The sequence below is a fragment of the Thalia democratica genome, chromosome 7 (genome assembly GCF_965202585.1).
Source record: "Thalia democratica chromosome 7, ktThaDemo2.hap1.1, whole genome shotgun sequence".
In the NCBI taxonomy this organism is placed as follows: domain Eukaryota; kingdom Metazoa; phylum Chordata; class Thaliacea; order Salpida; family Salpidae; genus Thalia; species Thalia democratica.
This window is the reverse complement of record NC_139171.1, coordinates 60,654,608-60,681,150: the sequence shown is the minus strand read 5'-3', so window position 1 is coordinate 60,681,150 and position 26,543 is coordinate 60,654,608. Positions and strand designations below refer to the sequence as shown.

Here is a 26,543-nt window from a genome sequence, read left to right as displayed (position 1 = left end):
TTAAGCGCGTTGAATATTGTTGTAAATTAAAACATTCTAAAAATTTTAAAAAGTTAATAGTTTATAAACTTTTATTCAACTGAGTTTTAAAATTTTATTAAAAAAACTACTTAAGGCCCTTTTTATAAACACCTTATAGTTTTTAAGAATTTTTTTTGCTCGTTTAAGTTTATTTAATCTATTATAACTAAACAGAAATTTAAATAATTTTTTTGGTAACTGTTGTTGTAATGTACTTAAAACATTCAAACATGCTTCTAAGTTGACTATATGCTTGACTTCCGCAAACATAGTTGACCTGCGAGAAAATACCTAAGTTTAAACATTTTGTGACAAGAAAATCTAAAGAAATGGTTTAATATAAAAGTTGCTCGCATTTTAAATTTCTAATTTAAAGACTAACTTGTTACGGTTTTTGTATATGACTTACCGCAAAATTCCATGTAAATTTTTTCTGGCTGGAATTTGAGGACGGCTGCTGACCTTGTGGTTTACTTTTTAACTGTCATGTTTAAAAACTTTTTATAATATTTCTCGAGTATTAGAACTTTTGCTTATCGAGTTCGCCGCTTTACAAAAACAATACAAAATGAAATATAAAACAAAAAGTAAAACCTGTAGCACACTCAACTTTTAGTTTTGCTTTACTTTTACATTTGTTTTATTTATTTTTTTTTTTAAACTTGCTTATTTAAGTTTACAATTAAAATTTATTTTAGAACCATAAGCAGATTTATATAAACCTTCCTTCTATGATTATACTTATTTTATTTTAATACTTACATCTTTACACAACTTTAAGTCTTGTCTTTAACACGTAAATAGTATAACTTGAAATCGAAATTTAAAGAGTTGAGAAATGGAACATAAAACTAAAAGTTAAAGGTTGCGATCGGTTTTACTTTTATAACTTTTTGTATAAATTAACATCTTGTGTGTTGTTTTCGTAACTTGTTATTGCGAAGATTTAAAAAAGAAGAATAAGGTTTGAATCTCGTACTTATTTTGAAAATGTTACGTTTTATAAATTACTTATAAATTTTTTGATAGCTTGTATTTTTTTTATTAAATTGAGGTAAAAATTTGATATTGTGACTTTTCACGAATTAGTTAACTCGTTAAAGTTACATTTAAGGAGAATTATACAAAAACCAAGGCTTGGAAAATTACAAGTCACAAAAGAACTATTTAAAAACATTAAGTATAAAATGATGTAGAGTTAAAGTGTTAATAATAATAATTGTCAGAATGCAAAACACACAATCAAACTAGCTTTTTAAACTATTGTGTACTTGATTATGGAAATTTTTATTCGTATTAAATGGTCTAAACACTAAAATATTGAAGGAAAAAATTAATGTCGGTCTACGATTAAATAAAAGTTAAACTTAAATAAACCGAGCTTGTTCATTAGAAATTTATTTTTTCTACAGGGAGCAACCTACGACAACTATGTTATATTTTGACAAAAGATTAAAAACTTAGCGAAACCAATGTCTAGAAGAGTATATTATAAGTGATTCAACCACTAAGATGTTGGAGCTAAGATGATAAGTAAGTTCAAAATCGAAAAAAAATGTTCGAAAAATGCAGTTAGTAAGTGCTGTAATTTTAAAATTTTAAACTAATTTAAAATGTATATCCTTATATTTTATAATTCTGCACGAAATGTAGTATTAAAAAGTATATCTACCCTGATTAATTTTTACAATAGATTACGAAACAATTTAGACTCAACTTTTTGTAAACAAACAAACTTGTAGCGTCATTGAACAAAGTTATTACAAAAACATTCATGGAAAGCTAGTAAATAATTAAATAAAATAAATATTTTTTTACGGGATTTTCCTGAGGGAATTTTTAAAGAGATTTTTTTTACATTTTTTCTTTGTGAGGATTATTATATTGTGTATTAGTTTAAGAACTTTATACTATGTTATCAAACATATTAAGTACAATCATATCATCATCATTAGTTAACTACTAAAGATTAAGTTTTAATTTTATAAGTTTTGAATAATTTAGTTTAAACAATGTTTCATGGACTTTTTTTCAGAATTAAAAATAACTTAAAAATTTATTGATTTAAGACACTGTAATGATTTTTTTTTGTTTTGAATTTAGTTTTATGATATTTTTCAGTTTAATTTCACAGAGGATCTCTTTTGATCAGAATTTATAAATATTTTCTTGAACTAGCTTTTATAATTTCAAAAATTTACAGCATACAGCTAGAAAGAAATCAATATTTGTTTAGTTATTTTAGGAGAACAGTTAGTATAAATATGTAATTTTACAATCTGATTAGTTTGAGACTTTTTTTAACAAAATGAAATAAGGTGAAATAAAAATAAATTTGAGTAAGTAACCTAGTTAGAGGTATGTTTTCATGACACTACTAGTTATAATGTCTTTTTTTACTAAGAAAATAGTGAGTAACAAAGAAAAAAATGAAACCAAGTTTTGTAGAGTTGTTGTAGTTTTTGCAATCAAAATTTAGTTTCTGCAGTCCTTAAAATTAGGGAGCAAACTTGTAAGTAATAATTTTTGAAATTATTTTATACTAAATTGGTTTATAAATATTAACTTTAATTTCAATTAAATAATCGGTTACAGTAGTATTTAAAATTTTAAAAGTTTTTTAACTTTTACCAATCCATAACAAAGTTCAAGTCCAAATATTTTCAACAAATCTTTACATAAGTAGCATCAGTTTTTGTAAAGATACAAAACACTTAAAAAGATACATGTTAGCAGAAAAGGAACTGGGTAAAATAAAATTTATTGTCATATGTATGTATATATTTTCAGTCTTAAACTTATCTTTTCTTAAAAAAATATAGTTATACTAGTTGTTATTTTAATTACTATTTAAACTCAAATAACATTTTAAAGTTCTTTGGGAAGACTATAATAAGCCATTATTTGTTTTTGTCCTTTTTTTCATTGTTATTGAACAGGGGATTGCAAAGTGAGATCTGCAGGACAAATGCAGCCCTCAAGGTTAAAGCCTGTAAAACTTTTTCAGCTTAAAGCATACCTTTATAAAAATCAGTGTTGAGAATTCTTTGTGGTAATAGCCGACTAATACGCTTTTAATTTTTCAATTACTCATTGCTAGTGCTACACAATTAATTATTTTATCTCACTTAAGTTTTGAAATCTTATTTTTATGTTGATAAATACAAACATTTTGAAATTTCATGGAAAATTGGCCCCCGACTAATAAAATGTGGCCGACCCCTGTTATACAGTTAGGATAAATAGGCGTCATAATATTTTTAAGCTTTAGCCGATCCAACAACACTTAGTAACAGTTTTATATTTTAGTGTAATAAGTATTTCATCAAATAATAAATTTTATATTGAATTTCATTATGCTTCTCATTTTAAAATTTTGAAGAAGCTTTGTAATTTTTAGGAACTAATTATGTTTCAAAAGTGATATTTAATAAGAAAAAAAAATTAAACGAATTTCTATACACAAACTTTTGTAAATGACAAGACTTAAAACATGTAAGTTAAAAATATTGAAACTTTAAGTTAAACATCAAAGTAAACATTTCTGGATCATTTTAGTACACTTTATAATAGAAATTAAAATTAAAACAGTAAAAACACACTAAATCAACTATGTACTAAATATGTTTTTTTAACTTTTCAAAAATAAATTCATAAAGCTACCTTAAGTACATAATTTCTAGCGGTTTTTTAAAGTTCAGTTTTGCTTAAACAAGTTGAACTGGTATTGCAAAGCTTAAACTCTAAGAATTTTAAAAATTAGGTATCTTTTGGTTACGAAAAATAAATGCCTTTAAGAAAATATAAAATACTTAGGATCCAGTTTTATATTTTATTATAAGGCTTTTTCTTTTGTTTTGGTTTGAAATATTTTGTTATGGTTTAAGATAATTAATAATTTAAAATACTTTATCTGTAACCAATTTGAAGTAGTATTATTTTTTACAACCCAAGTTTTTTTATGTATACAATGACAAATTTTCAAACGAAATTTTACTAAAATATGTTTGTTAAAATAAAAAGTAATTTTTTTCTAATCTGAAATTAATGTAAAGTTTATAGTTGGATATTTTGTTTTTCAATAAAATCACAAATAATAAGTGTGAAGTTTGTTTCAAATTTAGAAAAGAATTAAATAAAGAAGAAAAAAATTTAGAAATATATTAAACTAAATATTATTGTATGCAGCAGTAAAGAATTGTACAAGTTAATTTAATTACACATATTTCTTGAACATGTATTTCTACCTTTTTCTTTTTGAAATTTTTATCAATATGAAAATTTTAAATTTTTGTAGTCAAACATTTAAATAAATATAGAGTAAAATGGCAGTAATTGAATTTGAACTCGATGTTCGATTTATTTTTTTAGAAGATGATATTCGACAATTTGACCACAGGTTTATACTTTAAAAGTTTATATACCTACAAATACATTAACAGATTGCTTGCTGTAAGGGTGTGTCAGGACTTTTTTCAAATTGCGCAATATTTTTGTTCAATAGTATTTTTTGTAGCAGGTTTTAATAATACACTTTAGAAAATTACGTAACTGTCTACTACATAACTGATTAAAATTTCTTAGCTTTATAGAAATGTTTAAATTTTAAACAGTTTGAAAATTCAAGTTAAACAGAATAGAAAACCTTAAAAAATAATCCAGCTTTTTTTATATTTAGTAAAATTATTTGAAAATAAACCTACCTCCTGTTTTTATTGACAATGTGATAGTTTTGCCTCATATTGTGAAGCTAACATGAATAAATAAATATTTTAAACATGAGAATCTAAGAGCAAAATTCTAATCAAAATTAACTTTTCTTAATGATATAAAAACTTATTTAACATGATGTAAATAAACAACTTAGTCAAAAAGTTTCAGTTAGAATAATTTAGCTAAAACTCAAATTTAAATCAAAACCAAGTTATACTTTTGAAAACAGACTAGTAACAGACGTAAACGATTACTTCAAATTTGATGAACAAAAAACATGTTGTATAACAATAAAAGTCTAAAGTTTTCAAAGTTAAAAATAACACCCTTCGAGTTTTAAAATACTTAAAAATTATTTTTTCAAAACTATTTGGCCAGCTTTGAGTAAAATGCTTCCTAAATCAAACTATGCAACTTTTCTAAATATAGATGTTCATACAGTTTATTCATTTTTTATCTACAAAAAACTTATAAGACTACGTCGTTAACGTGGTTGTTTAAAAAATATGAACTAAACTTTACTTATTATCAATTAATTAGCTTAAAAATAGAAATTTTATATACTACTGTAAGTAAAAATTAAGTTCATTCGCTTTTTATTACCTTTACTCCAGTTTATTCAGGGGTTGCACAGGAAAGTCTAAACACACCCTTGCTTGTTGTACAGTTAAACTATCGCTTGATCATACTACACTCTAGTACAATGAGTTTTAAAAAAATGTTCCTATATCTTTTAGTGTTTTTGGTAGTACAAATTAAATCTGCACGGTCAAAATAGTTTTCAAACAGCTTAAAATTAAAGTAATTTTAATAAAGTACATAGAGTAAATAAATTAGTTAAGTAACCAGGCAAAAGTTTTATAGATTGGTTTAAGTAGTTAAATGCCTTTCGGCACTTTTAAAAGTTGACTTGTTATAAAACCTTTGGCTATCATAAATAGTATATTCAAATTTAATTAAAAAAACTTTTCCATCTTTTTCAGTAATTTCTAATTAGTAGCGTATTTTAAGTTTAGTGTTATTTTAAAACAGAAAGTATGCTTAAGAGTCAACCTGAGCTGAAAAAAAGCTGAATCAGCAAAAAAAAAAGCTTTTTTTATTTTATTTTATTCTTTTTTATCCCTAACCCAACTAACTCAAACATATGAAATATTAATCTTAAAATATAGTTTAGATAATTAAAATTAAGGATAATATGAAAAAGGCTTTATTATTAGCTCAGACTGACCTTTAAGTATAATAGTTTTTCAAATTTTATATGTATCAAAGTTTTATATCTAGTTGCTTAAATATTACCTTTCCAACAGGTTAGGTGAGGATGGAAACCATTATGATCAGCTTCTTTGGAACATTTTCGAGATCATACACTTCGTGGAAGAAAGACATTCAGGTGTTACTGAGGCTGGCAATCCAAGTAGAGCTCCTCAGTCTGATGCTTATGGTGATCTTGAAGAAGTCGTCTTTATGCTCTTGGAAGATGCAATTGCGCAACTGAGAGGGTTATTGTGAAATATATATTTTAAGGTTTTTGTTTTATTCACAACATTTTTATATGGTTCAACATGGTATATGAGTTGAGAATTTGTATCTAGTGTAGAGTAGTATCTTTTTTTATTTACAACAAAGTCAGTTTTTTCTGTTGTAATGGTGAAGTTTGAGGGAATTTATCTCAATAAAAAGAAGGAATTTTTAATCTGAAATTAATGTAAAAGTATATAGTTATGTTGTTTGTGTATAAATGAAAACAAACAATAAGTAGGTAGTTTGTTTCAGGATTAAAAAGCATTTAAAAAATTAAAAACTAAAAAGTGAGATATCTTAAACTAAAATGTATGAAAAAGTAAACAATTTTCTAAATTTGTTTAGTTGCATGTAATTTTTTAGTCAGTAGTTTTATCTTTCTGTTTACTAAATTTTGTATCAATAAGTATTTTCTACGTTTTTTGTAGTCAAAAGTCTTACTTTAACATGTGGTATAATGGCAAGAATTAAGTTTAAATTAAATGTTCATTTTAATTTTTTAGAGAATGACTTTCAACATTTTGACAACAGATTGTTACTTAAAAACTTTTGACACCTATAAATGACTTTAACAGATTAATTTTTGTGCATTTAAATTTTAGTTCCGTTAAGTTACTAACTGTTACAATACTATCAAAAAATAACTTTGTCATTAACAAACTAGAACTATATTATACATAGATTAAGTAATTTCAGTAAATAAAACAGGTAATTGTTTTGTATTGTGATTAGGTAGTTAAAAACATTTCAACACTTTCAAAATTTGTCATTAAACCTTTAACTAATATATATAAATACACTTAATTTTAGTTTACAAATTTTTCAATCATATTAAGTCATTTCCAAATAGTGGCATACCTTAAGTAGTAACATTTTGAAACTACTTTTATATGTAATTGTTTAAATACAATTTTGAATATAACTTTTCCAGCAGGTTCGAAGATAATGGACACTTCTATGATCAGCTTCTTGGAAACATTTTCGAGATCATAAACTTCGTGGAAGAAAACTTATCAGGTATTACTGAGGCTAGCAGCCCAAACAGAGCTCCACAGTCTGATGTTTATGGAGATCTTGAAGAAGTGGTCTTTATGCTCTTGGAAGACGCATTTGCGCAGCTGAGGGGGTGACTGTGACCTGATAATGGTTAGTCTAAAGTTTTAGAATGGTGAAGGCGTGAATTTTTGGCTTTGTTTCAAAACTTAGATAGTTAAAATTTATTAAAAAATATTTAACTATACTTATACACACAAATGGTTTGTTTTGTTTTTTTTTAATATATTATGAAAACCATGTTATAAAAACTCTTTTACTTATTTCTTTCATTTTAGTCACAAAATAATTCTAAAAATTACGCTATTAATAACTAATTAAATAAATAAACAAAAAAAACTTTTATTTTATGAACACCTATTATTAGATGTTGTGACATGATTTTTTTAAGTGGTTATTAGGATGCTTATAAAAGTGGCTACCTTTCAATTTTTAGCTGGAAATATTTCTACATTTTGGTAATACAATTATTTTTACCCTTTAAAATATGATAATCTTGAAAATATATTTATTTAAACTAACACATTAATATCTCATTTAAGCATTTCAATTATTACAATTTTTTATAACAGAAATGTAATAATATTTACTTATAGAATTAAATAATAAACACTTTTTCTTAAGTTATTCTTAACTTTTGTTATGTTTGTAAATTGTGTAGTATTCTTAGAAAAAAAAGTCATACATAAAACATTTTAAGTGAAACCTTCTAACTAAAGGGTGTGTCAATTTCAATTTGTTAAACTGTATTCAAAAATCTTTAAGTATAAAAATAGGTTCCACCATACCAACCTCTTAAAACAAAACCTTTTTTAATTTGTAATTTTCTATTTATGCTCGATAGAGATTTTTAAAACTTTTTGAGTTGTGGTTATAAATCACGTTATGAATCTTTAGAACAGTTTCTACATTTCAATAAAAATAAATAAACTTAATTATCTAGACTTAGTTTGAATTCTTCAGACTTTTCAATTTTTTGTAGAAATTATTACTTCAAAAAAGTATAATAATTTTTACATATAGCATTAAAAATAAAGACAAAAAACCACAAATAGTCGTTAACATACAGGAAGCACGATTTGAGAAACTTAAAGATTGCAAAGTTATTGATTTAGTATTTTTATTTGGTAAATTTCAGTCTCTTTTGACCTCAATATCAACAATGATTTAGCGAAAACTCATATTTTTATCTATGTTTATTATTTGTTTTGCAATAAATTAAACTGCAGTAATAAAATTATTGTCACGTTTCAATTTAACGTAGGTTGAGTAAATTATTACAAAATATTTTAACGTTATGTAGTCTTCAACTTTATCTATCTACTTTTCTTGGAGACTCTAAATGTTTTATGATAGAATATTATAAAAACGTAACATGTTTTTTCGTACTATAACTGTTGTTAAGCAATGCTTTTATAATTAAACAAATTATCTTTTTAAAACAAACCAATTACTAAGAAAAGACATTAATCAATTATTGAGAATAAGAGTAAACTATAAAACAAAATGGGTCACTTAAAATCGTTAAGTGTATCCTTGATCTGGACCAAGCTGCAATTAATACTATGGTAAAGGATTAAGAGTTACACATAATGTTTTCAAATCACTAATTTTCGCTCTGTATAGTGTTTTCTTAGTATTTGCATTGTTATTTATTGTAAATTATTCTTTTTTTGTCTTTGATCAATTAGTTATGTGAGTACTTAGTTTGTTTTTATATAGGAATTTGATTAGTTTTAAAGCAATTATCAACAAAAAGTATGTAACAAATATAGAATGTTTTTTTTCAGCCACAATAGTTAAGTTTTCTAAGATAGTCAGTTGATATGAAGATTTTTATTCTAAAATTTATGACATTAATTGCTGTTTAATTGCCAAAATTGAAATTTCATTCAAAGCTATGATAGGAAAAGTAAACTGATAAATTTAGAAGGCTAGATGTTCGGAACTTTCATTATTAAAAACATATTTTTTTGTTTCTTAAACATATATACTAATTTTTAGTTAAGAAAAATATCATTCTAAAACTTTGATACATTTTACTATTTAACTTTTTTTTAAACTATCTGTATATTTATTTGTCGTGCTTGCATTACAAATTTTACTTGTTGAATTTTGCTAAGTTTTTTTATTTTATTAGATATTTATAAAACTTTGGTACTCATTCAATGACTTTAACCGTACCAAGTTTTGAATCTAAAACAATGTTGCCCAAACTTTTTTTTCAAATGGCTCCCTTTGAAGAAATAAAACAGCTATGGCCCCCTTCGACAATATTACTCAAACTACCAATAAAAACACCTAAGACCTTATTTTTTTTTTTTTGCTCTTCATCATCAACTCTAGAATATCTAGTGTAAGTTTCAAATTATGACCTTATGGCTCCCCTGTGGCTCTTTTACTACCCATGCCCCCCTCCCTTTGCTACTTGTGGCCCCTGAACATCTGTAATGGCCACCCACTTGGCCCACTTTGGGAAACCTTGCTCTAAAACAATACAACTTATTTTTCATGTAGTTTTCGTAAGCATCCAAAATGCCAAAAAACTGTATTTTAGGTCTCAAGTAAAAAATCTTTTTAGATTTTCTTTAAAAGATCTTACAAAATCTTTAAAACTCCACAGTTTATTCGGAAAATTCGAATTTTTACAATGTTTTGTTTCTGTCTAGCATTAGACTGCTGAGATGTACGACTTATGTAGTATGGTATACCTGAATTAACTAACAGACAATTGATCATTTTATGTCCAGAATCCAAATATATCATCTTAAACAACAGTTTTGGTTATTAATGGTACGAAATTCGACTTAATGGTTAATGAAATCTGTATGGTCGTCTTTAACAAAACAGTGTGTTGTAAGAAAGGGATCAGGCTGCAATAGATTAGAAAAAAATATTTTTGGCTACCTATATATTTAAATTTAGTATTACCCACAGTTAAGTAGAGCTGGATTCCTGATTTTTAAAATTGATTTTATTCCTTTTTTTTCTTTATGTAAGTTTTAGTGCAACCAGCTTTTGATAGTTTTCAGTCTAAAAGTTCCGTTAACCTTTTATAATTTAGGTTTAAAGATGACTTGTAAAAACTACACAAAAATGTCAGATGCACTTATTAATAACCAATATTTTTACCCTTTTTCAATGTGTTATAATGTCTATCAAAGATAAAACGAACTACTTGAAAACCCAATTTTTATAGAATTAAAACTCCTTAACAAAAACTTGAAAAATTTTTGATTTTTAAGACAAGATGAAGTGAAAACATGGAAATAACATCAGGACTGTTAAGTTTAACCACCCTAAACCATACATATACCTTAAGTTTCACCCTAAAGTTGTAGGAAAATTACTATTTTACAGAATTGTAAACTTTAAAAATAAAGTCTTGACTTAGAAAATTAATTGTAAATTTTAATAAACCTTTTACTAGATCAAATAAAAACGGTAAACGGATAAAAAAGGTATAATGGTATGCCGTATAATAACATTTCTTTGTATTTTTTGCAAACCTTAATTTTTTACATTTTGAACACTTTCAGTAATTTAGCTATAAAAAGTAACAAAAGGTGCTCAATTTAATTTTGTGCAATAAAGCAATATAAAATGTTTTTAAAATTATAATCCATCTCAGCTTTACATAAGTAAAAACAACACTCAGTTTAATTAACTAGTCACAAAAACAAAAGTACTTTTTCGTATGCCAGCCACTTTTTACTGAGATAAACAATATACAGAAAATAATTTTCAACAAATACACTTAGATATATTTTATAAATATTGAATACATTTAGCTACAACCTAAAGACATTATCAACAAATAAATAGGTCCTGAGTATTTGAAAAGTTATTACTGATTAAAAATTTTATACGGTATAAAAGTTTATATGATTTTCGGTTTTAAATTTCAATAAATATGGCTAACTAAAATGTTTATAAGCTACGCAAGAAATATAACATTGTCTAAAAACTGTTGAGACTATTTTATCTGGTACTGTTATTTTATCTTTGCGATTATGATATTGCTTAATTTAGCAGCTATTGTGTTTTTCCTTCTTTTTAAAGTTTTTATATTTTGGTTTACAGGTAATAGTATTTCAACACTTATCATTTACTTTAATAGTAACAATTTTTAAGTTTTTGTTGTACTTATATACTTTTAATTATAATTTTTAAACTAGATATTTTAAAACTTATATGTTCAGTATAGCTTAGTTTTTTGAAACTACTTAAGTACTAGGTGCGAAACCAAATTACTTTTCTATCATTTAAAGTATGCGTGACTTATTTTTAGGTATTTATTTGTTTAATACGTAGTTTGATATAAAACTCGTGATGTACAGACAATAGGCTTAAAACATAATAGGCAAGTTTCAACTTGTTAAGAAGATAGGGTTAGCGATATTTTAAGAAATGATTATGTCATTAATGATAAAAATGTTTGGCAAAATATAAGCGAAAACTTTAACGCATCTTAAGCTGTTTTATAAATTTTTAGATAAAATTTATGACTTTGTTTATTAAAAACAAAACAGTTAGTTAAGTAAATAGACAATTTTATAAACAAAAAATAAACTTAAATTCACTTTAACTTAAAAAAATAATAATAATTGTTAGCCACTAGCTTGTGTCTTTGAATTTTATTTTTGTATTGTTTTGTGTTTTAGGCCATAGTTTTAATTGTAATTAGTTTGTCAAACAGGCTGGTAATAAATTTTCAACAATATTACTTAACACTCATATTTTACTTATTAGTAATACATTAAGAAGTAGTTTTTAATTTAGTCAGTAAATTAGTTATGTTAGTGTTTCTTATGATGTTTTTTTTAATACAATTCTTAATGGTTCTAAAAGCGTTTCTATTTTGTAGCAAAACCTCCATAAAACTTTTTATTTGAGATGTTAATAGTTTAAAACAAACACTTAATCACATAGTTGCATGGTTTAAAAATAAAAAAGTCACTGAGTTCTATAAGTTTTTAAAACTAAAAACACTATAAAAAAAGTATAGTTATTTGTATATAGTTGTTTAACCTACTTATTATAAAGCAATTAATTTCTACCAATTAAATAACTTATAGTTAATGCTACGATAAATGTATTTATAATGTAAGTATAAAATACATATAATGTTTCTCTATTTTTTGACAACTGATATTCATTTGCATAGAAATACTTAACAAAAGTTTTATAACATAGCTTATAAGTCATTTGTGACTTTTACTTACAGATACAGCAGTTTTACTCAAGAAAGTCATTATTTGTTGATGAGCTTGCATTCGTTTGTCTGCGTTTATCTGTTCTGGTTTATTCATAAACTTCTGCAGGGGCGTGTTTTCACTGGTTTCCAGTTTCCTGTGAACCCCCTGAAAAAAAAGAAAAGAAAAGAGAAAAAGAGATTCTTAGAATATTACTTAAAACGTTGTTTATTGACTTTATTTTGGTTATTAATAAACTTTGAATAATGAATGTTGAATTTATAACACTGAAAGATTAAAAAGTTTCCTTGACAAAAATTGCTCGTTTTTGCCAAGCTGAAATAGATTTTAAATAAAATTTCAATTGTGACGTCATAATAGGTAAACGTTTGAAAGTAGGAATTTTATTCTAGGAAATTTTTACTAAGATGCTTTTTGTTCCCATTATATATTGTTACTTGGTGTAAATAAGTTTTTATTATGAATTTTTTTAAAGCTAGTAAGTACAATTTTACTTTAGAAATGTCAAATATAATCACTAAAGTTTTATTTTACTTAGTTTATTGTATATAATAATGTGGTGTGAAGCTTCTGTGTTATGTTGTTATACAATAATGCTGTGTTTGTACTTAAACATTTATATTACTTGTTAATGTGTCAACCAACTGGGTTTAAACCTTGAAAAGTTCAATTCAAAGAGTTTTTAAAATTATCCTTAGACAACTACACTACTTGGAAATTTATTTTTTTATTATTTAATTGTATTTCAATATTTTTGTTTGATTTATTTAATTTTTGTATATCTGTTGGCAACAAAGTTGATTCCTGATTTTTTTAATTTTCAACTCAAGAGATTTCAAAACCATGATTAGAATCCCTGCAACATCAGGCAAATATTTGAATAAAATTAGATACTTTAATTTAATTGTATAAGTCTAAACATTTTTTGAGTGAAATTTATTAATATGGATTAATTACTTGAAAAAAATAATTTTCTATAAATAGATATATAAATGTAAGATGTTTAAAATTTAAAAGAAAAATTTATAAGAAATCCATCTATACTAACATTAAAATCAAAGTTTAAATTCTCTTTAAATTATATTTAAATGTTATGAACTTACAAATTGTATATCAAAATACAAATCTGTTATTTTTAACAAAAGTACTACAGTCATAACTAACTTACTCTATAAAAAATTGACTTTTTTATCAGGAAACAATACTATAAAATAATTAAAACTAGAATAGATTTTTATAAATATATTTTAATTTAATTGTATGAGTCTTAACATTTTTTTAGTGAAATTTCAATTTTTTTAGATTAAGTTACTTGAAATATTTTTTTTTTAATTATAAATAGATATATAAATGTAAAGAGTTTAAAAAAAAAAATTAAGAACTCCATCTATACTAACATTTAATTCAAAATTGAAATTCTCTATATAAAAATTTATTTTAGTTTTAATTATTTTATAATATTGTTTCCTGATAAAATAGTTATTTTTTTATAAAGTAAGTTAATTATGTCTGTAACATTTTTGTTTTAAATAACAGATTTGAATTTTGATATACAATTTTTATTTTTAGAACTTTTTTCTGGTTATTTTAGTTTTAATTTATCTTAATTTAATACAGTAAAATAAAAATAAAAATATAATATTTTTCTTATACTACTGATATGTTTTTTTTTCTAAGCAGAAAAAAAACATTTTAGACACAGAGTTTTTCGGCTAAATATTGCGTACTTAACTGGCAGTGCATACCTAAGAAATGCGTACTTAGGCAGCAAATTAAGATCAAAAAAAATTGTGAAAAAAGTCTAGACACGCCCCTGAACTTCTGTACTAAGAAAAAGATGATCTAAGTATACAGATGCTTTCATTTGCTTGTCGCTGACTCGAACTTTGAATAGTTTGGAAAGAAATTGAATGAATTTTTTCTCAAGAATGTATATTTTAGTTAATTATTTCAAAGCATTACTATAATATACCCATTTTTATCAAATATTTTTGCTTCTATCAATAGAGTGTATAATGTTTAATAAAATTATAGCTACAATTTATGTTACAGGTGTTTTACTTATACATTTTTATTCAATAAAATCATAAGTTTTTTTTGTTTAAATAAACCATAATTCTTTTTTTTGATAAATTGTTAAACCCTTTAATAAATTTTATAAAGTTGACTTGATTTTTCTTGTAAACGTAGGAACATTACTAAAACAAAGCAATAACAATTTTAATAAGTATATTTACAGCTTTAGAGCAAAAAATTCTGAACATTAATTTTTTTCTTATTTTTACTAAGTATCCATTATACTTAGTTAAGCGTATTATTTAAAAACGTAAAGCCAATTTACGATTTTATTGACATTAATTTTACTATAACATAGAGTAAAAGTTATTATTATAAATATTTTATAATAAGCTACTCAAAATGTAGAAAACCAAAACCTTAATGAAATATCGAAAAACATTAAATTTATCGTTTATGAAATCAATTTTTTTTCTGAGACTAATATATTATGATATATTCTACGATGTTACTGTAAAAAAAATATTAATAACTTTTCGAATAGGAACAAAAATGTTGAATGTTCCTTTGCCATATAACGTATTAGTAATTGAAAACATGATTAAGGGATTTATGATTATTAAATGATTATGAAATATAAGATTATTGTATTATACTTGGGTAGGCAACGTACGGTTCACTAACATGATACTCAGGCTCGCAAGGTATTCAGATAAAAAATTAATTGGGTAAAACAAATAAATTTGAGTTTTTCCATTAAAAAGTTATGTATACAATATATATTTTTCAGTTATACTTCTAAAACGATTTTTAGTACACTGTATAGCCTATCAAATGATAGTTTTATATTTGTTTAAGGGTGTTTTTTTTAGTTTTTATGCTACCTAATTTCTTTTAAATTTTATAGCTTTCTAGAATTTACAACGTAAAATGCCTACAAAAGACTTTTTTTTTGTTGTATCTGTCCCGCTGACTAAAAGATAAATCAACACCTAGTTTAAATTTAAAAATTAAATAATCAAATTTGTTGTTACTTTTTATCTTTTCCTTACATGCTTTTAATTTTTATCGGACTTTGTATATTGAAAAAAAAAAGAGTAATCGGTTTTTGTGGTGGCATATCTTTCTATATTTAGAATTTCTTTATATCATTAGCTATTTTATTTAATTATGTATTTAGAGTACATTGATTCATCTATTCATTTCTAGTTATTGGATAAATTAATAACTAAAGTTTTATAATTATAAAACAGTTCATTTTTATTATAAATTTTTGTTAACTTTAGTTGAACGTTTAAACCAGGGTTTCAAAAACTTTTTTTAAATGCCCGCCTTTATAGAAATTAAAAAAGCTAACACCCCCTCCAACACAATTTTTCAAAAATTGACCTAAGACCTTATTACTTTCTTACACATCAACTCCAAGATAACTAAAGTAACTTTTAAACTATGACATCATGACTTAATTTTGGCGCTTTTGCTGCTTATGGCCCCCAAGGGAGCCTCTCGACCCACTTTGGGAAGCCCTGGTTTATACAGACCTCAAGTCTACTGAACATTAGTCTTTATTCCAAGATCACCTCTTCAACATTTTTACACTTTTGACCAAAAAAATCTTTGTGGCAAGTTTTTACACCTTTTAAAACTAGCTTTTTTACCAGTTTTCTTCAAAATGTAAAATATGAATGTTGAATAGATTATTTTTTAAATAAACGTTTCACACTACTTGTTTGTAATTAGAAACATCCTAGATAAGATGTTAAGCTGTAACCAAATCGTTACTCGATAACTAAAAGGTTCTTCGTGCACCAGGTCCTAGGACAAAATGTTTTAAGTACATCCTTTTGTTGTTAAATAAACTATAAATAAACTAGTTATTCCGAACTGAGTACAATTATATATAGCAAATCAGAGCAGTGTTTTTTTCATTGCAAGTTGAAAGATAAACTGAAAAATGGTAAAGTATAAGTTTAAAAAACTATGTATATAAGCTGGTAAAAAAAAACTCAACTGTTATTGTTTTGTGGTATCAATTTTGTTTACTTGTTTAATGTTAGCATATTTCATCTAAAAAGTAAGTGATAGTCCTGTTTAAAACCTAAAATAAGATAAGTATAAAGAAAAAGGTGTTTTATATTTATTTATTGGTTTATTGATTTAATAAGATTTTTAATAGTTCTTCGCAGAAACAGTGTAAACAGTTTTCATATAAAAATATATTACAAATACAGTAACATCTCGCATCTTTACGCACTCGTGACGTTACGCACTCTCGTTTAGTTACGCACTTTAGAATTCTAAAAAGTTAAAATAAAAAAAAGTTTAATGTGTTTTAATATTGCGCAAATTAGGTTAATTTTATATTTTTGATGTAAAATATGTTTTTAAATGCTAACTCACTTCACTGTATCTTTAGACTTTGTAAACTTATGTTCTTTGACTAATTGATAAACATTTAGTGATACCTCAGTATATCAGAAATTATGTTAACATTAAGAGTTTAATTTAAATTCTGAAAGATATATGACTGTATTAAATAATGAAAGTATAATGAAAGTTTAAAAACACAAACCAATAATACAGGACTCTTGCCCTATTTATGAACAAACATCTAAAAAATAAACCTTATGAAACTTCCTAGCGAAAAGTAGCAGTGATACTTAATAAACTCAGAATTTATATTAAATTCAAATGCTTAATTATAAATTGAATTTGCTTAGTAGAATAGAATACAAATGTTTAGTATCAAATAAATCACATATAAATAAAGATAAAACCTATTTATTATTATAAATAATAAAAATTTTCTAAAGTATTATTACTTTATATAAATTTAATTCCTTTTTTTAATATATGTACAGTTTTATTTTTTGTTTTAATATTTATAAATAAACTAAACAAATTTTAAAATGTGAGAAAGTCCCCAGTCTGCTTTTAACTAGAAGCAATATCAAAAAACAGCCATTATAGTAAGTATGTTTGGTACCTCTCGTATCTTTACGATCTCTCGTATCTTTACGTAGTTTTTCTGTGGACACAATGTGCGTAAATAAGCGAGAGATTACTGTATATGATGCTAAATATAACTTTTTTTTTAAATTAACAAAATGCGTACCTATTCTGATACATATAGAGAAATTGAAAAGAAAATTTACTAGAAAAATTACTCAAACTAACTCATTGTAAGTTTCTAAAGAAATTTTACATACTGAATTCACCTAAAAGGTATTAAAAAAACATTTTTACGATTTACTACCTACAAATAAATGTAACTATACATTTGTTTTTTACTTAAAGATGTCTTTTATATTAGTTTTTTTAGTATTCATAAAACGAGGTTGCAACAAAGCTCATTTAAAGGGTAGCGCACGAAACTTAATTTGTTTTAGAGTTTAACAAATAAGTTAATGATTAGTTCATTTTATCAAGTTCCATAAACTTTTAAAAATGTAACATTTTACATTAGACTGGTAATTTACCGCAAAAGAAAATACTTGAGTATAGTATTATATGAGGTAAAACAGCTAAAATATGTGTAAGTAGTAACAAGTAAATGTGTTTTCTGACTATTTATTATAAAAAAATAAATACATTACATTTTCTACAAAATATTTAACTATAGATATTCGTTAAGTAAACAATATTAGTCACTAGTTTATAATTTTGTTCAGTAAATAGGGTAAAAACGAATTATTTGTAAAACATAAAATATAAAACAAAATAATTACTTCAACTGTTATACAGTTAATCAAGAATTAGCTAAAATTGAAATATAGAAAAATAATGATACAATACAGTTAAAAGTAAATATCTAAAAACAGGTGTGATTTATGCTCTTAGCTAAAAACACAAAGTTCTCAGTTTTTGATGACAGTAGTAGTTGCGCCTGCTATGACGCAATAATGCGTTTAAACGGCCTAGTGACGTTATAATTCAAAATGTCGTGAACGTAAGTTTTAAAAAATATAATTTCGAATGTGCAACTCTTTGTTATTCAGAAATCAACCAACCATTTTATATGTTGCCAAATTTTTAAAAAGTCGAAATGACTGTGTCCAATGAATTATTTGACTTAGACTAGTAATTATTTAACTACGTGAAAATATTTCATACTATATAGGTTTTCATGAATATTTGAAAGTGTTAAGTGTTTAGAAAGCTTCCCAAAGTAAGCTAACAATTTCCAGCGTAGTACATTTTATGAACATATTAGCACCAATTTACACAGTGTTTAAACATATAAGTATACAAAAAATAAATACCTAAAGCTCTTATTATCCTTAAAGCAAACTATTTTCAATTTGAATGTTTTGTTTTGAAGTTTGCAAGTGTTTAAACATACTTCTAATGAATAGAAATATTTTCCAGGTTTTAAAACGTGGGAAGTATATTGCAGCTATTTGCTGACGAGTTAAACATTTATAACAATAAAACCTGAAATTACTAGTTTTGTTTTTGAAGGCGATTGAAAAACTTCTCAGGAAATCATTGAAACCATGAACAAGAGGTTTGGTTGACATTGCTACTGTTTTAACTTATGGTGTACCTGTTATTTTGCATCTAATTATTTATTATTTTTCATTTGTGAACTCGAGGTCGCTTCCGTTTTTTAAACCGGATGTGTAAAATATTTCGAATTTTTTCCAGGTATCACTTTAAAACACTTTGATTTGTTGTTTTATAGAAATATTGCTTTTAACAACTAAAAGTTTTTTTAGTTTTTATAATATGTTTTCGTGGGAAAAAAGATTTTTTTGTGTTTTAGTTTAGCAAAAGAATGCAATAGTTTTCTAAAAAATTAAGTAATTCTTTAAGTTCTGTTATACTATTTTGTTACATACAAAATTTTAGAGACTGTTAAAAATTACTAATATTGAAAATAATTTTGTATTTTAAACCTTTAAATAAACGTAAGTTTAACCACTTAGTAAATAAAGTTTTCTAGTTTAATTTACTTTAAATTTTAATATGATACAAATTATCATTATAGTTTGAAAATAATTAGAAACATTAGTTTTTTTATTAAGAAAAGATTTAAAATTATCAAGTGCTTTTGTGAATACTTTTTAATAAGAATATGAAAACCTAAAGCGTTGAACAATAGAACGGAGAAAATGAACATAAAACTAAAAGTAATTCCGGTACCCAGTTTTTAGTTTTGGAATTTAAGATATATATATTAAAATGATCGGAACCAAATCGACTATGAACAGAAGTAAACTTGTAAATAAAAATAAATAATGTGTATACAACAGAAAAATATATTTCAACAATATAAGTTTTAAAGAACTATAAAGCAATATGGGCTACGAAATTTGGAAGTATACATCTCAGCAAGTGATTTATCAGGTGAGACAGTTTTGTTATACATAACATAGTTATAAACTGTCAATATGGCTTTTTTAATTATTGTTGAAAATTTTAAAGCAGGTATCTGATTTTAAAGTTCTTAAATTTAAAGTAAGATCAAAATTTTACAAAACTATAAGAAAAAATGGTTTAACTTATGAAAAGTAAATTTAACAAAATCGAAAGTAAAAGTTTATAATAACTTATTTTTTGAATTTTAACTTGGAGAAGACAACTAACATACATATGCAATAGCATACTAATGTTTTTCAACCAGAATTTATTTTCTAAAAATTTAGGGTATTCAAATTAAAAAAGTTTGTTGTTAATAAAACATTATTTGTTAAATTAAACAGCGACAACTAAGTTTTCGTTTTTATAACCTAACTTTAAAATTAATATTACTTTTAAGTTATTACACAATAAGTATATGATTTATTTCAAATTTTTTCCTAACTTCTTCTGTTTTATTTAAGTTTGACGAAACGTAATTAAAGGTTAAAGGTAAATTTATTAACTAATAAATAATTAAAAAAATAATAATAAGATTAAATAATTTAAGGTTTTAAATTTAATAAATTTAATCAATCAATAATTTGTTCGTATAAAATTAATTAACACTACTAAACTTAATTATATGCAAACTGTTTCATTTTGTATCCTGATAGTTGTTTGAAGCACATATTAAACTAAATCGAAACCATTATTAAATGTAGTTTAGAAATATAAATTTATTGCACTTCTGTTTTTTAAAGTTTAAAAAATTTAAAGACTAAAAAAAGATAAGCTTTTGCACGGGTGATTAAGATAAACTTAAAGTTTATCATTCGAATACCATGTCTATCAAAATTTACATACGTCTGGTGAAGTCAATCTTTGTATAAACAAATATTAAAAACTATCAGTTGTTTCATAACTGTCAAGTAAATTTTTCAAAATAACCACCAGAAAACAAACTGTATACAAGGCATAGAAAACTAAAAAATAATTTAAGGGTACTTCCCTATAGGTGTTTTAAAAGAAATACCCTTAAATCCCATTTCTCTTGTACAAATGTTGCTTGACAAAAACGCACTTTAGCTAGTAAGGCATCGAATATTTCTATTTGAATAAGATTTATTTAAGCACTGAAGAGGTCTTTGACCGAAACTTAGTTTGTAAAATAAATTTTTGAAAGAATAAATATATTACTTCTCCTCCAGCAGTTGAGATCTCTCTATTTGTTTTCTTAAAACCAAAACATATAATACAGGAAAATTATATTAAAATTAATTTAACCTGGTTACGATTACATGTATAGTTAAAAAACTAATTTAGTTTTATCTCATTAGTATATGTGTTATGTTCTAAAATTTATATGTTACGATATACGATAGCTTGCTGATTTTTGTTGCTCAACTTTGGAAAAGGTACACAAAGAAAAGTAATCTAAGTCAGAAAAACAACAACTCGATAATGCAAAAGTGCTGAAGTAGCTTAAACATATTTAACATAATAAATGATTTTCTAAAAGTATTACCTTTCATTACCGTAGAAAAATATTTATACTTTATAAAAAAAAATTAGATATATGCTTAGACACCTTAAAGAATTTGTTAACTTCAGCTGGTATCATTTAAGATTTTCTCTTTGATAAACTAACGTATATTCGTTTCAACAGATACACGGAGCAAGGAAACCCTGTAGCTTCTCCTGCAGAGGGCAATGTTCTTTACAGTGCTCGAGTGTGCATAGTTCTCACCCAAACACGGTACAGTGCTCGAGTGTGCATAGTTCTCACCCAAACACGGTACAGTGCTCGAGTGTGCATAGTTCTCACCCAAACACGGTACAGTGCTCGAGTGTGCATAGTTCTCACCCAAACACGGTACAGTGCTCGAGTGTGCATAGTTCTCACCCAAACACGGTACAGTGCTCGAGTGTGCATAGTTCTCACCCAAACACGGTACAGTGCTCGAGTGTGCATAGTTCTCACCCAAACACGGTACAGTGCTCGAGTGTGCATAGTTCTCACCCAAACACGGTACGGGTTTACTGAAAGTGGGCACCAGACCGGACCACCGGAGTTCGATGGCAACTACGGGTTTACTGAAAGTGGGCATCCCGTGGACTCACCAGTTTCGGATGTTCTCGGGGACCTTGGATTTGCAGGGAACCCTGCTGACTAACGCTGGAGATGATTTTTGTTAGTTTCTTTGATTGTTCCAGTTTGTTGAGAATGTTGCATGAAATATTGTTTTTGGAAGAAAAAGTACTTTTAAAAAACGGCTAGTAGAGGTATTGAGCAGTTTTTATTTTAAAATTATTTTTTTTTTTAATTTATTTATTCCCTTGTACAAAAGCTAAAAAGTTTTTTAATGATCTAATCAAAGCTGAAATCATACAACTAGTTCATGATAATGTATGTATGAATTCAAAATAAATATTCATAGAATACTATGTACAAATTTTATTCTCTTATTTTGAACTATCATTTTTTAGTTTAAAAAAAATAAAAGTTCTAGTGCACAAGAAAAACTTTTTTGCTAACTTTTAACTATTTTAAGTCCAAAAACAGAAATTTAATTTTATTCCTAAATTAACTGTTTTGAGTTTTGAACAATTCAAGTTTTATAACAAATCCTTTTATAATGTTTTTATATCTTACTTTAATATAAAAAAATTTGGCATTATAAACTTCAGACATTTTCAGCCAGAATATTTCTAACTTTAAAGAAATTTTCTACCTTTTTTAGTATGTTTGTACTTAATCAAAACAAAACCCTGTAACAAGTAAAAATATTGAGACAATAAAAGAATAAAAACATTTGTTTTGTGATTGAGTCAATAACAAAGTTAGTTTATGTTTATTTAGAGAACGTTGTGCATACTTTAATATCAATATAAAATAGATTGTCAATGAAACTTTTTCAGTTCAAATAGGGTTTTTGTATTTAATTTTTATTTATATTTCAGTAAGTCTTACTGTGAAACGTAATAAGCTGTATGTTAAAAAAATTAAATATAAAAATACAACAAAGTTTAGTTTGATAATTTTCTGTTTAAATTTTTATACAAATATGGTTGTTGGTAGCTGTGCAAATAACTTTTATGTTGAGAGCTTAAAACGCGTTTTAATGGGAGATAATGACTCTTTTTTTTTTAGTAAACTGGTTTTTAACTTGTAAATTAAATCTTTAAATAAATAAGTTTATGAAATAGCATCATGACACTTTTGATTGTACATAAAGTATTATTTTTCCTTCTTTTAAAAATAACTAAATATAAAACACATTTATATTGGAAGGTTTAGTTTGGTAGTTACTTTGGACGAAACAATGTCAAAAGTCTATCTACGTGCTTTAATGATTTAAACCTTTTACTTTTTACAGTTACTATTAAAAGCTATGAGAAGCCTTAATTATTTACTTAAAACAAATAGCTTCTAATTATCAAAATTTAATAACTACTTTTATTTGAACGGCAAAAAATCCCTCAAAAAATTAAGTCTTAAGACTTGGTGCAGAAAAACTTTTTGGTCATCGAGTAAAACACCACTTGTATACCTTTTAACGTCTTTTCGATGATAGGTATAGTCCAAGACAGTACTATTAAATACTTTATACAATATTTGTTCACAGTTCATTATGCTTTTAAACGTTTTTTGATTTAGGTTTATTTTAAACTATTAAGTTTTAAGGCAAAACTTAGTTTGTTTTAATAAAAGCTTTTTTTTAGCGTAAGTAAATATTTATTTATAAAACTACTTTGTTTGTTTCTTTTTTCTACAAATTAGAAGCAATAAGTTTGATTAATGAAAAAAATTTTAATGTATTAAAATAATCACAAGACCTCTCATGTTTTTTTTTACTTATTATTTTATGTTTTTAATGAATCATATCTACGTTTAACTATTACTCTGCTTTACTCATCTAGAATTTTTTTATTTAAACTCTTTTTCATTGTTAAATGCAATCTGTTTTCTTAACAAAATAGTATTTTATTTTTATAATTTTTAAAGTTGGAACTGTTACATCGGTTTACTTGTAGGTTTTATATTTCACTAAATGTTCAAAAGCTAATTTTAATTTTATAAATTAATAAACTCTATAATTATTTAATGATTTGTTATAAAGTCATTTATCGACTGTGTTCTAGACTGGATTATCGGAAGTTTTTAGGGCTTACAGATAAATATTTAATACCTATTTTAATTATTACCAGTCATTTTTATATAAAGTTGACAACATCATTAAAAATTCTTCAAGTTCATTCATCCGTAACCGTCTTTTGTCATCTATGATTAGCAACAAGGGCGTTACAATAAGCTGGTGTTTTCATGTTTATTTATCACGAGACTAAGTGTTAAATAAACTTTAAAATAGGGAACAGTCTGTTTTGAGTAGATATGATCTAATAAAAGATTTTTTTTACTCACATTGCTTTGTTGAGTTCTTAAAAAAATTAAAAAAAAAAACAGTTTTATCGGCAGAAGGTTTTTTATTATTTTTTACTGTTTACTAGAACTTTTACTTAAAAGTTACATAAAATCTTTATTCTATCTTAAACGTATTTACGTAATTTACAATACATACTTTTTCTATTGACAACAACTTTGAAAATCATTTTAAATATAGAGAAAATTAATAAAGTTTTTTTATTTTATTTTAAGATTGATTATAAGATATACGTGTTATTACTTATTCATTTTTAACTAAAGTATAGATAGTAACTTTAGTTTACCGGAATAATTTTGTTAAATTTTATTCAAAAACAACATTATTATTTGATTCAAAAGTAAACTTTTTAACGGACCTTAAGATAAGTAGATCAACAACGAGTATTCAAAAAATATTAATGGTCTTTATTAATATAAGAAACTACATATCAATTTTTTGCAGGAACTTATTGAGTTCAGTAAGTGAACTTCTGAACAACTTCTGGACCATAAACTTCGTTCATAAACTGTTCTGTCTACTGTCTTAGCCTGTTCATAAGAATGAAACCATATACAAATATACCTTTGTTTGAATTTTCTTACTATTAGTTCAATTGTTTTAAGTTTACACAAGTGATTAGAAACCTTTTACACATTACATGAATGTTATACTAAGTTCGGTATATTTGGTTTCACTTTTTCAAATTTATCGTAACAACTACAATTTTGCCACTAAAGTTACACATGATAGTTTAAAATATTAAACACTCTTATCTCAACAAATCTCAGACAAAATTTTCATTTAATGTTCATTAGTAATGAGATACTTTTAAAATCAGTTAATTCTTTTGTATTTATTACTGTTTTGTCGTGAAGTATTTTTGTATTACTATTTGTCATTAAAAAGTTACTAATTCTTACTTTTACAGCTACGTTTTTGTTTGTTAAGCTAACTTATAATAATCAGGCTTGATCGAATTGTTTTTTGATTTAAAATAAATATAATGTTTTACTTGATACAGTTATTTTCTTTAAAAAAAAAGCAATGTAGTTTTCTTATTTGTTTTAGTGTTTTAGTATAAAATGGTGTTTTAATATTTATGTGCAAATTCTAGTTTGAACAATCATTATTTTAAATCATAAAACTAAATATTAGAACAAAATTAGTTTAAAAGTGGTAGTTGAACATTGTTTTAAAAACCCCACTTTAAGTTTTACTTATACAACATTATATATGCAACTGACTATTTTAAGCTTTGAATTTAAAACAAGAATTACAAAAAAATTAATCTCAATTTTATGTTTTTTTTTTTGTTTTAAGTGTGTTAATATTTTGTTATTTGATTTATTTTTTCATTGTTTTATGTTAATCTTTTAACTTATTTCTCAAGCTATTTTATTTCTGAAAGAGTTTAAAGTATTGGATCTGCTTTTGCTCAAAGTTTTTATTTAAAACTTATTTTTAATAACATACTATAACTGTTACTAAAACAATTAAGTACTTAAAAATATACACCATATTCAATATTAAGCTGAAAATACTTGCGCTTTGATAAATAAAATTGCTTAACAAAACATTCTTACTATATTTTTAAAGAAACTTGTGACGACTGATTTCGCTTTTTTATTTCATTTATGTCAATATTTTAAACTTACTAACCGAAATTTTAATAACTTTATTAATAACGAAGTTTATTTAATATGTTTTCCAATTGCTTATATAAATACGTTTTGCTTCTTTCAAAAGCGTTTGTTTTATTCTACTCTTATTATTATACTTACAAATGGTTTTGAAAAATATATTCTTACAATGAATCGTAATTAATAGCTATTATGTTTAACAAAATTAATACGAAAAGTAATAAAACTTCTAAAATTTGTTTGTATTTAGCTTAAAACAGTAAGGACTTTTTCTCATTCTTAACTCTTGAGATATTTTACGGCAAATTAATACAAAGTTTATTGATAGTATTTAATTACTATAGATAAATAATAGTTTTCTCAGTATTTTCTTAACAGATTGCAATTTAATCATCATATTTAACTTTTAAAATATTTCAATTTTCCAATAAACAAAGCTTTTAATACTCAATGTACACTGAAAAATAGAAAATTAAACTAAAGAACTACCTATTTTTTTTTATCACAAGTATCAAGTATTGAGTTATAAAACTAGTTGTTTTAGCTATACATTAAAATTTCTTAAAAGCTTAAACTCTCTTAAAAAAATGCTGTTA

General features: G+C 24.7%; 2 long non-coding RNA genes across 3 annotated transcripts; both read left to right on the top strand.

The window, feature by feature from the left end:
- The first annotated feature begins 958 nt into the window (after positions 1-958).
- On the top strand, positions 959-12,885 carry LOC145840966 (uncharacterized). Of its 2 annotated transcripts, XR_014370127.1 has the most exons (5): positions 959-985; positions 1,434-1,554; positions 6,042-6,233; positions 7,190-7,401; positions 12,536-12,885. It is a non-coding gene; the product is annotated as an uncharacterized LOC145840966 (long non-coding RNA). The 2 variants fall into 2 exon arrangements; XR_014370128.1 differs by lacking the exon at positions 959-985 and having other exon boundaries at positions 1,440-1,554; positions 6,042-6,258; positions 7,187-7,401.
- A 6,865-nt stretch (positions 12,886-19,750) lies between these two features.
- Positions 19,751-25,319, top strand: LOC145840872 (uncharacterized). Its single transcript, XR_014370122.1, has 3 exons — positions 19,751-19,889; positions 21,550-22,074; positions 24,770-25,319. It is a non-coding gene; the product is annotated as an uncharacterized LOC145840872 (long non-coding RNA).
- The last annotated feature ends 1,224 nt before the right edge of the window (positions 25,320-26,543 follow it).